Source organism: Macaca fascicularis, chromosome 10 (assembly GCF_037993035.2).
Source record: "Macaca fascicularis isolate 582-1 chromosome 10, T2T-MFA8v1.1".
Taxonomy (NCBI): Eukaryota; Metazoa; Chordata; class Mammalia; order Primates; family Cercopithecidae; genus Macaca; species Macaca fascicularis.
The window spans coordinates 14,918,040-14,930,897 of NC_088384.1; the positions used below are offsets into that span (position 1 = coordinate 14,918,040).

General features: G+C 51.3%; 2 long non-coding RNA genes across 2 annotated transcripts in view; one reads left to right on the top strand and one right to left on the bottom strand.

The window, feature by feature from the left end:
- Positions 1–12,858, bottom strand: part of LOC135965428 (uncharacterized) — a 60,407-nt gene that overhangs the window by 11,913 nt on the left and 35,636 nt on the right. The gene's annotated exons all lie outside the window — the stretch shown is intronic.
- On the top strand, positions 5,191–7,956 carry LOC135965429 (uncharacterized). Its single transcript, XR_010578359.2, has 2 exons — positions 5,191–5,387; positions 6,531–7,956. It is a non-coding gene; the product is annotated as an uncharacterized lncRNA (long non-coding RNA).

Below are 12,858 nucleotides of genomic sequence, written 5' to 3' on the forward strand. Positions count from 1 at the left end.
CAAGACTCTGTCTCAAAATATATGTGTATATATATACCATTATATGTATAATCGTATATATATATATATGATTTTACATCTTCATTTTATTTCTTTGTAAATCGTGAGAATTTTAAAACCTACACAAAAACAGAACGACGTGATAAACGCTCATTTGCCTGACAGCCAGAGTCAGGACTTCCAAGATCCTGCCACACTTGATCCGTCCTGCTCCCCTGCCATGATGATGGTGGTTACAATCATTTAAACCAAATATCAGCCTTCCAGTCACTGCCTCTAAACCAACCACAAGGCCATTAGCATGCCACATAAAATTAACAGTAATCCTCCAGGAGCATCTACTGTTCAGTCCACATTCAAATTTCCCTGATTTACCCCCAAAGGTTATTTTGCAGTTGGTTTATTACATGACGCATGCATAATGATTTCCCGTTGAAGGACACCAGGTTTCCAGGTGGTCACCCAGGAAAACTGCCAAGGACAGTGTCCCCTTGCACATATCTGTGGACCCCGTCCAATTATTTCTGCAGGACACACATTCCTAGAAAGGGACTTTCCAAGTCAAAGTCTACGTACTTTTTTTAAAAAGCTTTTAATAGTATTTGACAAATTGCCCTGCAGATAAATTGTACCGGTTTACGCTCCTACCAGTGGGTACTGGCACCCTGGACAGCCCTGGGTCGTTAATGAAAGGAAATTAGAGAGAGAGAAGGCAGGTGGAGAGAAAAAGAGAGAAGGAAGAGAGGGCTGGAGTGAGAGGAGGCAGAGTGACACTGCAGAGCTCTCGGTGCCCCCTGGATGCCAGGCTGCCCGAGCCAGAGAGGAACTCAGAGAACCAAGGGTATCAGCCAACCAGCGGCTGCACCAGATTAAGCCCTAAAGCAACGATTCAGTCGAGACCGAGAACAAAGCTGAAGCAAAGACTCTTCGATCCATTCTAATTAGGAGCTGCCTTTCCAGAGAAATCAGGAGCAGGCTGCCACGGCTGAAGGCAAAAAAAGAAGGAAAAGAAAAAACTGCTGCAACCCAGCTGTGGGCGAAGCTTGTCTGTTTTCTTAAAATCCCAAGAAAGAGCTGGTCTGCTGTGCTCACAGCCCAGGGGGACCCTGTCATTCTGAGGGTTGTAGAATCCCACTGGGAGCAAGGATCTCTACCATCAAAGGTCAGGGTGCTTTTTGTACTGGGACCTCACTGAGGACAGGGAGAGGATGGGAAGGAGACCTGTGTGTGGGAGCACTGACCTTGCTGTGGTGGCTGCTGGTGTGTGTGTGTGTGTGTGTGTGTGTGTGTGTGTATGGCTATAGTTATAAATAATATAAATAAAACTAAAATTTATTTCAGATTTGAGAAAAGCAAATAAAATTAAGATACGTTTGAAGCATGGAGCTACACACAAAAATAGAGAACAGGCTGGTTCTGGCCCCACAGCCTGTGCTAAGTTGGAGGTTGACTCTTGGGTGCACGCCATGATGTATTGCTTACCTTCAGTGTATCCTCTCCGGTTCGCACTAGTATATTTATATGTTGATTACAAGTACCCAAAAAAGAACTAGTCCATGGATAAAAATGACCTAATTTTCTTTTTCATTTTTTTTTTTTTTTTGAGATGAAGTCTCACTCTTGTCGCCCAGGCTCGAGTGTAATGGCGCAATCTCGGCTCACTGCAACCTCCACCTCCTGGGTTCAAGCAATTCGCCTGCCTCAGTCTCCCGAGTAGCTGGGATTACAGGCGCAGGCCACCACGCCTGGCTAATTTTTGTATTTTTAGTAGAGACAGGGTTTCATCATGTTGGCCAGGCTGGTCTCGAACTCCCAATCTCAGGCAATCCGCCTGCCTCGGCCTCCCAAAGTGCTGGGATTACAGGTGTGAGCCACTGAGCCTGGCCCAAATGACCTAATTTTCAGTTAACCAAGCCATTCCAACAGTAAACATCAAATAACCTGAGATAAGGACCGTACTGAGCTCATAGTGCCAAGTCCAGAAATCCCCTGGTCACCATATCATTTATCAGATGGCACTTAAAAGCAGACGGTCAACATATCACATATGTTGACATATCACACATATCACTCCCCCAAAATATGCACAACTATGATATATCAATTAAAAAATTGTTTAAGGCATGTAGGCCCTAGATCATGGTGGATTCTTGCAGTATAAAAGGAAGTTTTTCAGCAAAGAAAACAGTTGTATGAACAAGCATCCTATTACTTTCAAAAAAAATCAGCGGTTCATGCTCTGTATCTTGATTTTATTTCACATGGCAACTCTTTGAAGTGGATGTTTGTGTCCCACTTCGCAAACGAGGAGAACGCACCCCGGACAGATGACACGGCACCTGGCTTCTTCTTGTGACCTCGGGCTCCCTCTTGACATCTGTGAGTCTTTTTTTGCTTCCTGGCTCATTGCCTCATTGCAGATTCCCACAGCAGCCACCTTGCCCAGGGGCGAGCTGAACGCAAGGCACAAGCAGGGGGCTTAATCCCTGTGAGCCTCACTGTGGTCCCCAAATCTCCCCCAAAGCCTCTCCCAATGTGTTTCCTCTCACTCAACCTTCACAGCCACCCCAGGAAGCCAAGGCCACAGTTTTACATTACAGCTGAGGATGCAATGGGCCCGCGACCTGCATTCCCCAGGGCGGGCTCCCAGCGACGCCACAGCCGCCGTCAGACTCTGTGAATCTCAGGAAACCTCCAGAGGAAGGTCGGGCCCTTCCCAACCCCCTCCCCGCAGGTGCTTGCTGATCTCAAGGCAGAAGGTGGTGACGGTCGAGAAGCAGCGTGGGGCGGTTTCATCTGCACGTGGCACCCGAGGCTTTGCAATCACACAGCCTCTGGGTGCGAGTCTCTGCTCAGCCTCTACGTCACTGAGTGGCCTTGGACAAGTCATGTCACCTCTCTGGGCCATAACATCACCCACTTCAGATGTTTGCAGAGGGTTCACAGCCCAACGATAGCTGCAGACGCCCCAGCCCCTGCTGGATGGAACACTCACCACTCACACTATTGTTTTAGTTGCTGCTGCTGCTGTCATCCTATCCCGGATAATCCCAGGGTGTGAAGTCTGCTGCCCCCCACCCTTCGTCCAAAGGAGCTCTGGGACTGGGAGGCCTGGATCCCCAGTGAGTGACCCCTGGGAAGAGTGGCCGGCCGTGTCCCCAGAGAGGACTAGAGAGAGGCCCAGCGGGGGCTAGGAGGCCTGAGCTTGGTCGGTCTCTTGCCCTGGCTGGGAGGGCCTTCGCCTCGGGGCCTCTGGCATGACATGAGTGGGCTAGCAATCCCTGGAGTCCTCATGTGTCTCACGTCTTTGGCTTTCCACGCACAGTGTGCGGCCTAGGCACAGAGCCCGTGTGTCTCAACAGGCCCTGGCTTTTTGAGCACCAGCCACAGGCCAGGCCCCGCTCTAGGTGCGGAGGCTTAAGGGCTGGGCAGGGCAGATGAGCCACCTACTCCTTGCTCCATGGAGCACACACGCTGGTGAGGGAGAGAGACAATAAGCCAGTTCACAATCCCGTAGAGAACCACAGGTTGTAAAAATCACTGGAAAGAAAATACCAGAACCCTCTAAACAAGGCTCCAAAGGAGTCTTAGCAGGGAGGAGGTGTCCAGGAGAGGCCTCTCTGTGGAGACATGAAGGAGCAGGAGTCAGGCAGTGAATGGGGAGTTGTACATTAGCCAGAGGAAACAGCATGTTTGACGGTCCTGCAGCAGAGGGGCGTGACCAGCAAAAGGCCAGAACTCCCGGGCACTGTGAGTGAAGGGAGCACGGGGAGAAGAGGCTTTGTGGCCGGGTGCAGTGGCTCACACCTCTAATCCCAGCACTTTGGGAGGCTGAGGCGGGTGGATCACTGGAGGTCAAGAGTTTGAGACCAACTTGGCCAACATGGTGAAACCCCAACTCTACTAAAAACACAAAAATTAGTCTGGTGTGGTGGCTCATGCCTGTAATCCCAGCTACTCGGGAGGAAGGCTGAGGCAGGAGAACAGCTTGAACCTGGGAGGTGGAGGTTGCAATGAGAAGGGATTGCGCCACTGCACTCCAGCCTGGGTAACAGGGTAAGACTCCATCTCAAAAAAATAAAATAAACAAAATAAAATAATAAAGTAAAAAAGAAGAAGGATCAGAAGCCCAGCCAGGGCTTGGGAGTTACCTGAAGTGTAGGAGGAGGCCACTGAAGGGTTTTGGTTGAGGGAGCAGGTGATATAATTTTGGAGTTGGAGTTAAGGGAGGGGGGGTCTCCACAGTTTCCCTCATTCATGCTTTCACTCATGAGACAGTTACAGAGCACCAAGGCTCAGCGAGGTGCAGGACCGGCCTGGGGCAGGGAGGGGAACCTGTGCTCTCTGACCCCCCAGCAGCCTCTCCCGGGCCTCCTTGGCCGGGCTGATAGGCCTGTGTTTTAGCTTGGACCTCCGTCCACCGCGCTTCAGGGAGGGCCCCACACACGCCTTGGCCAGCGTGTGATGAGCACTCCAGGAGGCGTGTGGTGTGGGACAGAGTCAGATTGGAACTGAGGATGGGAACCGCGCCTGCACAAGGAGAACGTCCATAAACAGCTGCAGAAGACCGAGAGGGAGGGGTGGAGGAGGGATGCAGACTTCACTGGAGTCCTCACTCCACCATTGCTGCTGTGATGACGCTGCCACTCCCTGGGGTTTCACTACCTCCGGAAAATGAGAGGTTGGAAAAGACCACTGATTCTCTCTCTCTCGCTATGGTTTTTTTGTTTTGTTTTGTTTTTTTTAAGAGACCAAGTCTCTCTATGTTGCCCAGGCTGGTCTTGAACTCCTGGCCTCAAACAATCCTCCTGCCTCCACCTCCCGAGCGGCTGAGATCACAGGTGCGTGCCACTGTGGCCAGCTTGACCATTGATTCTATAACAGCAGCCGGTGGAATGGTGGAAGCAGCCAGACACACTTGGGGATTACCTTGGGCGAGCCTATCTGAACCTCAGCTTCCCCATCTGTAAAATGGAATGGTTGTTCCTCCCTCGCTGGGCCACTGTGAAGGTGAGACGTGCCGTGGGAGCATGCCGGGCACACAGTGGGGGCCTGGCCAGGGTGGCTGCTCTCGCTGCATTTCAGAAGGGGTGGCTACAGCAGTCCCCAGCCTGCAGCAAGAGCTCTCAGCAGAGCCTCCTTCTCTGTCCTCGCCCTTCTGGAGTTGCCACATGTTCCCTTCTCTTGCAGGCTCTGGGACTCCCAACTCCCAAAAGAGAGACAGACACCAGGATATGGGGGTGTTGCCCAGGGCTGAGCCTTGAGGTAAGGTGGGGATCCCACTCCTCCCCCACACCGCATGGGCAGCCTTGGGGCCTCATGCAGGACTGGCCCGGCACCAGCCCCCACCCACGGGCTGCAAAAGCAGTGCAAAGGCCCAAAGAAAGGTGAGTGATGGAGGGAGAGAGAGCCACGTGGGTCAGGGGGAGCTCCAAGATCCCTGGACTGCTAGTGCTAGGTGGAGCTGGGAGACGCCTCCACCTACCCAAACCTCAGATCGCATGGATGGGAAGATACAGGCCCAAGCTGTCCCAGTGCACAACCCTCACAGCTCACACACCATGTCAGCTTCCCTTCTCTCCCTCCCTTCCTTGGGCAGGGCAGGGCTACTTTAGGGCTGAGGCAGGGAGGCTCAGAGAGGTGCAGAGACTTGCCCCAGCCACATAGCGGGCAGTGTGCCTCTGATCAGCACTTTCTCTGTGCCAGGCTTCCACCTCCTTCATCTCCTTTAATCCTCACAACCTTTCAAGGTGGGAGTGACTTCATTTTTTTTTAGACGGAGTCTCGCTCTGTCACCCAGGCTGGAGTGCAGTGGTGAAAAAATTAGCACCCGACTAATTTTTGTACTTTTAGTAGAGACAGGGTTTCACTATGTTGGCCAGGCTGGTCTCGAACTCCTGACTTCAGGTGATCTGCCTGCCCCCGCCTCCCAAAGTGCTGGGATTACAGGCATGAGCCACTGCGCCTGGCCTGTTTGAGTGATTTTGCCCATTTTACAGATGAGGAAGCTGACATTCAAAAAGGTGAAGCTGAGTACTCTAGCATGCAGGGAGTGGGACTCGCATAGACCCTGTGTTCATTTGCTCACAAAGCAGCAGCTCCAGCAGACACACAGGCGCCCGGGAAGGATCCCGCGGCTGGGGATGCTGGAGGAAAGGCCTGCAGGGAAACTGCTGTCCTGGAGGGTCTGTCCCAGGGTACAAGGAAGATCCAAGTCATAAACACTGTGAACCCGTACAGCTGGAACCCCTAGCCTGGAGGGTTGGAGAAAAAGGCCCCCAGGAAGGGTGGAGGGAGGGCTTCTGAAGTGGGGCAAGGGGCCAGTAATAACCCAAGGAAGCACCTACTGAGGACCAGGCACATAGTAGGCCCCCAGCAAGTTCCAGTTCCCTTCTGCTCCTCCCTAGGGACACCTGTCCTGCCGACACCACAAGCCACACACTCAGGGGCTCAGCGTGCAGTCAGGAGTTCCCCGAGGTGACTGCAGGGTGGCCAACGCCCCTTGCCACGCTCCTATCACTTTCCCCCAGGATCCGTGTCCCCCGCACCCTGCATGACTGGACGCCTGGGTCACATCACACCATACTTCGCCACACCTGGTTGCACGGCGCCCCTGGCCAGTCAAGCTGGTCAACACCTCCAGGACAGCGGCCAAGGCAGTGGAGCCCAGCAGAGGCGGAGGAGAAGTTGGGACCAGCAGACCCTCCTGACCCCGTTCTGATCGCACTCACTTACAAGGCCATCTGCTTGGCAGTGCGCCGAGCTCAGGGCACTGGGGCAGACAGTGGCACCCGCACAGCCACGTGCTTGCCTCTGGGGCCTGGCCGGCCGCTGGTCAGGAGGTCTGGCTGGCCTTCTTGCTGCAGCTGCCAGCCTGGACAGGCAGCAGGGAGTTCCTAACTCCGCAGCCCACACCCTCCCCAGGCCAGAGACCCAGGGATAGGAATGTCGAGGGTCTCAGTGACCTAAGAGGAAGGGGAAAGGGTTTGGGCGGGGAGGGACAGAGGCAGGCAGTGTGTGCCCTTCTTAGGACACGCACTGGGCACTGGACTGCATATGGACCCCAGGGCTCTGGAGACCACTGAAGAGCTCAGTGGCCCCTGCCCAGCAGGTCCCCAGGGCCTCCTAGAATGACCACCAAAGCCTCCTAATCACCTCCTTACATCTGCTTGGACCCTTTTAATCCAGGTTCACCGAGGTCTCCAGGGTACCTGTGTCCTCACAACATAGCATGTCACCCTGCCTGTCTAAAGCTTTCAGAGGCCTCCTGTGCCCCTGGGTTAGTGGCCCAAATCCTTGCCCTGGTGTGCACCCACCTCACCAGCCTCATCTTGCCTCACTGCCCCTGGCCCCCACATCCCCGGGCTCTCTGTGTCACACACACACACACACACACACACATATTTTTGGCACTTTCATTTCAAAGGCCTTCCTTTGGTTTTGTTTTTCCTGGCTACTCTGTGTTAACTTTTTGTGCCTCAGTTCCTTCATCCAGCAAATGGGGTACTTAATAGTTCTTAATAAATGCTTAATAGTTTTAAGGGAGGAGACCACCCCTCTTATCATCTTATGCCCAATTTCTGCCTCCAAAGAAAGAAGAAGTAAAAACTAAAAAGGCAGAAAAGAAATCCACAGGCAGACAGCCCGGCGCCACACCCTGGGCCTGGTAGTTAAAGATCGACCCCTGATCTAATCGGTTCTGTTATCTATAGATTACAGGCATTGTATAGAAATGCACTGTGAAAATCCCTGTCTTGTTTTGTTCCGATATAATTACCGGTGCATGCAGCCCCCAGTCACGTACCCCCTGCTTGCTCAATTGATCACGACCCTCGCACGCGCACCCCCTTAGAATTATGAGCCCTTCAAAGGGACAGGAATTGCTCACTCCTGGAGCTCAGCTCTTGAGACAGGAGTCTTGCCGATGCCCCCGGCCGAATAAACCCCTTCCTTCTTTAACTCGATGTCTGAGGAGTTTTGTGTGTGGCTCGTCCCACTACAATTTCTTAGTTTTGTTTCCTGCAAAGACAGACCCTGAGATAAGTGTTCAGGAACAAGCAGTTTATTTTGGAGGTTGCCCCAAAAGTAGCATGGAGGGGTGGAGAAGCGAGACAGGGTGTGCACTGCTATGGGGTACCCCTGTGCGGAACACGGCCTCTATCACCTGGGGGCCTCTGAGAGGCAGCATTAGCAGGAGACGCCTCAGATCTGCCAGCCACAGGGCAAGGAAGCTGGAGTATTTACCCTCCAGCTCCCATCTGTCATTGGTGAGGTGGAGCTTCAACTCCCAGCACTCCCATCCTGAGCCTCTCAGGCCTGCAGAGTGACCCAAGACACTGGCAGTAAGCAGAGAACTGTCTTCAGGGCGCCCCTGCGGTGGGCTGAAGGAATATGGGCAGGACATTAACAGCCTCTGCTTTTGTTTGCTTCGTTCTCACAGTGTTGCTCCAATTAAAGTGCTTATCATGCTGTCTGGCACCTAGTAAGTATTTGCTGAGCCTCAGCTGGATTATAATAATAATAAGGGCCTGTGATGATTAAGGATAAAGTCACTATGTTTCCTCGCACCTCAGGGCCTTTGCCCAGGCTGTTCCCCCTGCCTGCCCCTCCTCTGCCCAGCTTCTCTCCACCTGGTGAACGAGTTATTCTTCAGCTCACAACCCGAATGTCACCTCCTCTGGGAAACATTCCTGGCACCACTGGTTTAAATCAGATCCCTCCCCCTTAGATGTGCTCAGAGCTCTGACTCTGCCCCTTTTCTTTTTTCTTTTTTTCTTTTTGAGGTGGAGTCTTGCTCTGTTGCCCAAGCTGGAGTGCAGCAGTGAAATCTTGGCTCACTGCAACCTCCGCCTCCTGGGTTCAAGCGATTCTCCTGCCTCAGCCTCTCAAATAGCTGGGATTACAGTCGCCTGCCAGTACGCCTGGCTAATTTTTGTACTTTTAGTGGACACGGGGTTTCACCATGTTGGTCAGGCTGGTCTCGAACTCCTGACCTCAAGTGATCCACCCACCTCGGCCTCCCAAAGTGCTGGGATTACAGGCATGAGACACCGCGCCTGGCCTCTGCCCCTTTTCTCTCGGAGCATTTCATCATCGCAGTTGCCACTTTACATGTGTTTGCGTGGCTGGTTGTGATGCTTTGCTTGTTGCCTGTCTCTCCCGCTGGACCAGGAGCTCCATGAGGGCACAGGCCGGGTCTGTTTTGCTAACGAAGACGTGTCTGGGGTGGAGCCCAGTGTCAGCACGCAGGGAGGGCTGGATCAGGCACTGGTGGAGTGGAGAGAGAGGAATCTGAGGATCAGCGGGGGAACAAGCACAAACTGAAAAGAACACAAAGAGGTGAATTCCAGACTAGAGCCATCGTGAACTAGGTAGTTTTTTAAAAAAAATTATGTATTTATTTATTTTGAGATGGGGTCTCACTCCTGTCACCCAGGCTGGAGTGCAGTGGTATGATCTCGGCTCACTGCAGTCTTGACCTCCCGGGCTTAGGTGATCCTCTCACCTCAGTCTCTCAAGTAGCTGGGACTACAGGCATGTGTCATCACACCCAGCCAATTTTTTGTATTTTCGCAGAGATGGGGTTTTGCCATGTTGCCCAGGCTGGTCTCAAACTCCTGGACTCAAGCGATCTGCCTGCCTCAGCCTCCCAGAGTGTTGGGATTACAGGCGTGAGCCACCACGATCAGCCTAAGTAGCTATTTACGAAGTAAATGGACAGACAAGGCTATGTGTCTGTGGGACCTGCTTCATTTTCCTCCTGAGCATCCAGGAAGACTACATTTCCCAGCCTCCTTGTAGCCTGCTGGGGTCATGTGACCATCTGTGACCAGTGGAGTGTGGGAGGAAGTGATGTGCAGCATCACTCCCAGAGGAGTCTCCACACAATCTCTTTCCAGACTTACCAATCCCAGAGCAAGTATCAGCACACCTCTTCTGTAAACACTCAAGGGCAAATGTTCTGTTTTCTGGACCACACAGTCTCTGTCGCAGCTACTCAACTCTACCATCAAAGTGCTAAAGCAGCCCGTGTAACCGAATGAGTGAGGCTGAGTCTCAATAAAACTTTATTTACAAAAACGGGTCATTGTTTGCAAACTTCTGTGCTACAGGACAGTGGGGCCACTGGACAGAAGGAACCCCATGTAACTGGGGAGCAGAGCCCACCTGCCTCACCACAGCCAACTCTCATTCAACTGAGTGAGAACTAAAACTCTTGTATTAAGACACTGAGGCATTTGGCATTGTTGTTACAACCATTAGAATATCCCAACTCATATGGAATGTCACAGAGGAAGTGACAGTCATCTTGGGCCTTGACAGATAAGTAAGTCATGCTCCCGGTGGACAAGATGAGGAAAGGCATTCTCAGGGAAGACGGAACTCACGTGAGCCAACCGGTTGAAGGGTGGAGTGTAGTGTGGAAGATATCAGAGGGCTTGTGCTACAAAAGCACATAAACAGTGGTCATAAGGGAATGGAAGTAGGAATCGAATGTGTGAAGGACAAAACAAGGGAGAGAGGGATGGAAAGGGATCGTGCACGTGGCTGCCTCTGTCCCCTAATGCACCTTGCATTCCCTACCATTTCTGTGTCTTCATCCATGTGGCATCCCTGCCTGCCATGCCCTCCCTTCATCTACTGCTCAAGTCCCATCCTTCCTTTAGGACTTGATTAAATCCCTGCAGGCTCCATGTGCAGAGAAGCAACAGGACCTATCAGCAAGAGTGCAGGCTTTGAGGCCAAATAGTCCTGTGTTCAAATCCTGCCCTATCAATAAGGGAAGCTAAAAAATTAACTATTAAATATAAAGGAACCAAGACTTCCTTGGTTTGAAAACTTTCTTCCTTCTCAGAATAAGAAATGTCTTCCAGGCAAAGATTAAAGCCAGGGTCATTAATAGGAAAATAGTTTAAAGATGAATCCAAGGACATAACTATAAAGCCTTTTATTAAGACCTTAGAAAGATTTAAGGTGGTACCTCATAGACCTTTTCAAGCAGACAAAGGCCTTCTAAGGATCTTAACAGCATATGTTGAAGACCCTTTCTGTTAAATAATAGAGCTTCTAAGAATCATAAAGGCAGTCTTGCCAAGAGCCCAAGGTGAAAAAGAGATTTGTGGGTATGACTTTTGTCTAATGGAAGGGATTATAAATTGACTCATAAGATAAGAAACCTATACAATTTTTAAAGGGCCTGTTTCGGCTTTGAATTAAAGGGTTAGAGAGGGCACCAAATGAAAAGGGAGATTTTGGACCATAAAATCTCCATGGGCAGAAAGCAGGTTAAGAAAAACTGCTCAGCTGCAAACACTGGACATTTTTTATGGAAACCCAAGGGTGGTCCAGAGGAAAGAACCAAGAGCCCAGAGGCCAGAGTAAGGAGCCATGTGGGGAGTCTTTCCCAGGCAGTTGGACTGAGGACTATTCCAGGAACTGACAACATGCGAAAATAATAGTTCATTTTTTAGCTTCTCTTATTGACAGAGCAGTATTTGAACACGGCCTATTTGGTCTCAAAGCCTACACTCTTGCTGATAAGTCCTGTTGCTTCTCTGCACATGGAGCCGCAGAGATTTCATCAAGTCCTGAAGGAAGGATGGAACTTGAGCCAGATGGATTTCAGAACTGCTCTGGACCAGTGACTCCTGTGTGTCTCCTGCTCCTCCACTTTTAGTTTAGGGGTGCCTATGGTGTTAATAGCTTTCCTGTGCCTGACCCACCATTGTGGAGTAGGAGTAGGAGGGCAGATAACTCACTTCTTTAGCTTACAGGTCTTCCTATTGAATGGGAGTGGCACTCAAGGAGCTGTACCCAAGAAACGCCACCTGAGGAGATGCATTCCTACCTGCACCTGGCTGGATCTTGGCCTTTGAGCAGATGCCATACAGATCTTGAGGGGAAGGAATGAACAGGTTTTGCATGAGGGGCACGTATTCACCTGCTAGGGCTGCCATAGCAAAATTCCACAGCCTGCGTGGCTTAACAAACAGGAATTTATTCTCTCACTGTTCTGGAGGCTGGAAGTCCAAGATCAAGGTGTCAGCAGGGTTGGTTTCTTCTGAGGTCTCTCTCTGGCTTAGAGTCGGCTGCTTCCTCCCTGTGTCTTCCCACAGTCTTCTTTCTGTGTATGTCTGTGTCCTAGTCTTTTTTAATAAGGACAACAGTCATTTTGGATTAGGGCCCATGATAATGACCTCATTGTCATTTAATCACCTCTTTAATGAACCTGTCTTCAAATACAGTCACATTCTAAGGTACTGGGATTAGGGCTTCAACATATGAACTTTTGGGGAGACACAGTTCAGCTCATAACAGGGGTGGGTATGAATCATCGTGAATAGCTGTGGCCAGAAGGCAAATTGCGGCAGATGGTATTTTCCAAGATGCTCCCACATACTCGTCCTGCAAGGAACACTGCCACTCCTCCATCAGGAGGTGGGGTCTGTGTCCCCTCCCCTTCAACCTGGATGGATCTCTATGACTATCTTAGAGCAGAGCAGTACTCCCAATAGAATACAACAGCAGCGACGCTATGTGACTTCTGACAGTAGGTCGGAAAAGGCACCACAACCCCTTAGAACCCAGTCACCATGCAGTAAGGGAGCCAGAACACATGGTGATGGACACTTAGGAGTTTCAGCTGTCAGCTCCAGGTGAGCTCCCAGCCACCAGACACATGAGGGAGGAGGCCTTCAAACCAGCTTCAGCCCCAGCCCCTAGCCCTCAGCCCCCATCTAACTGTGACTGAGTGAAAGACCCTGGTGAGAACTACATGACTGAGCCCAGTCAACTGCCGATGCATGAGAGATGTAATCACAAATGATTGGTGTTGGTTTGCACCCAGTAAGTTTGGGG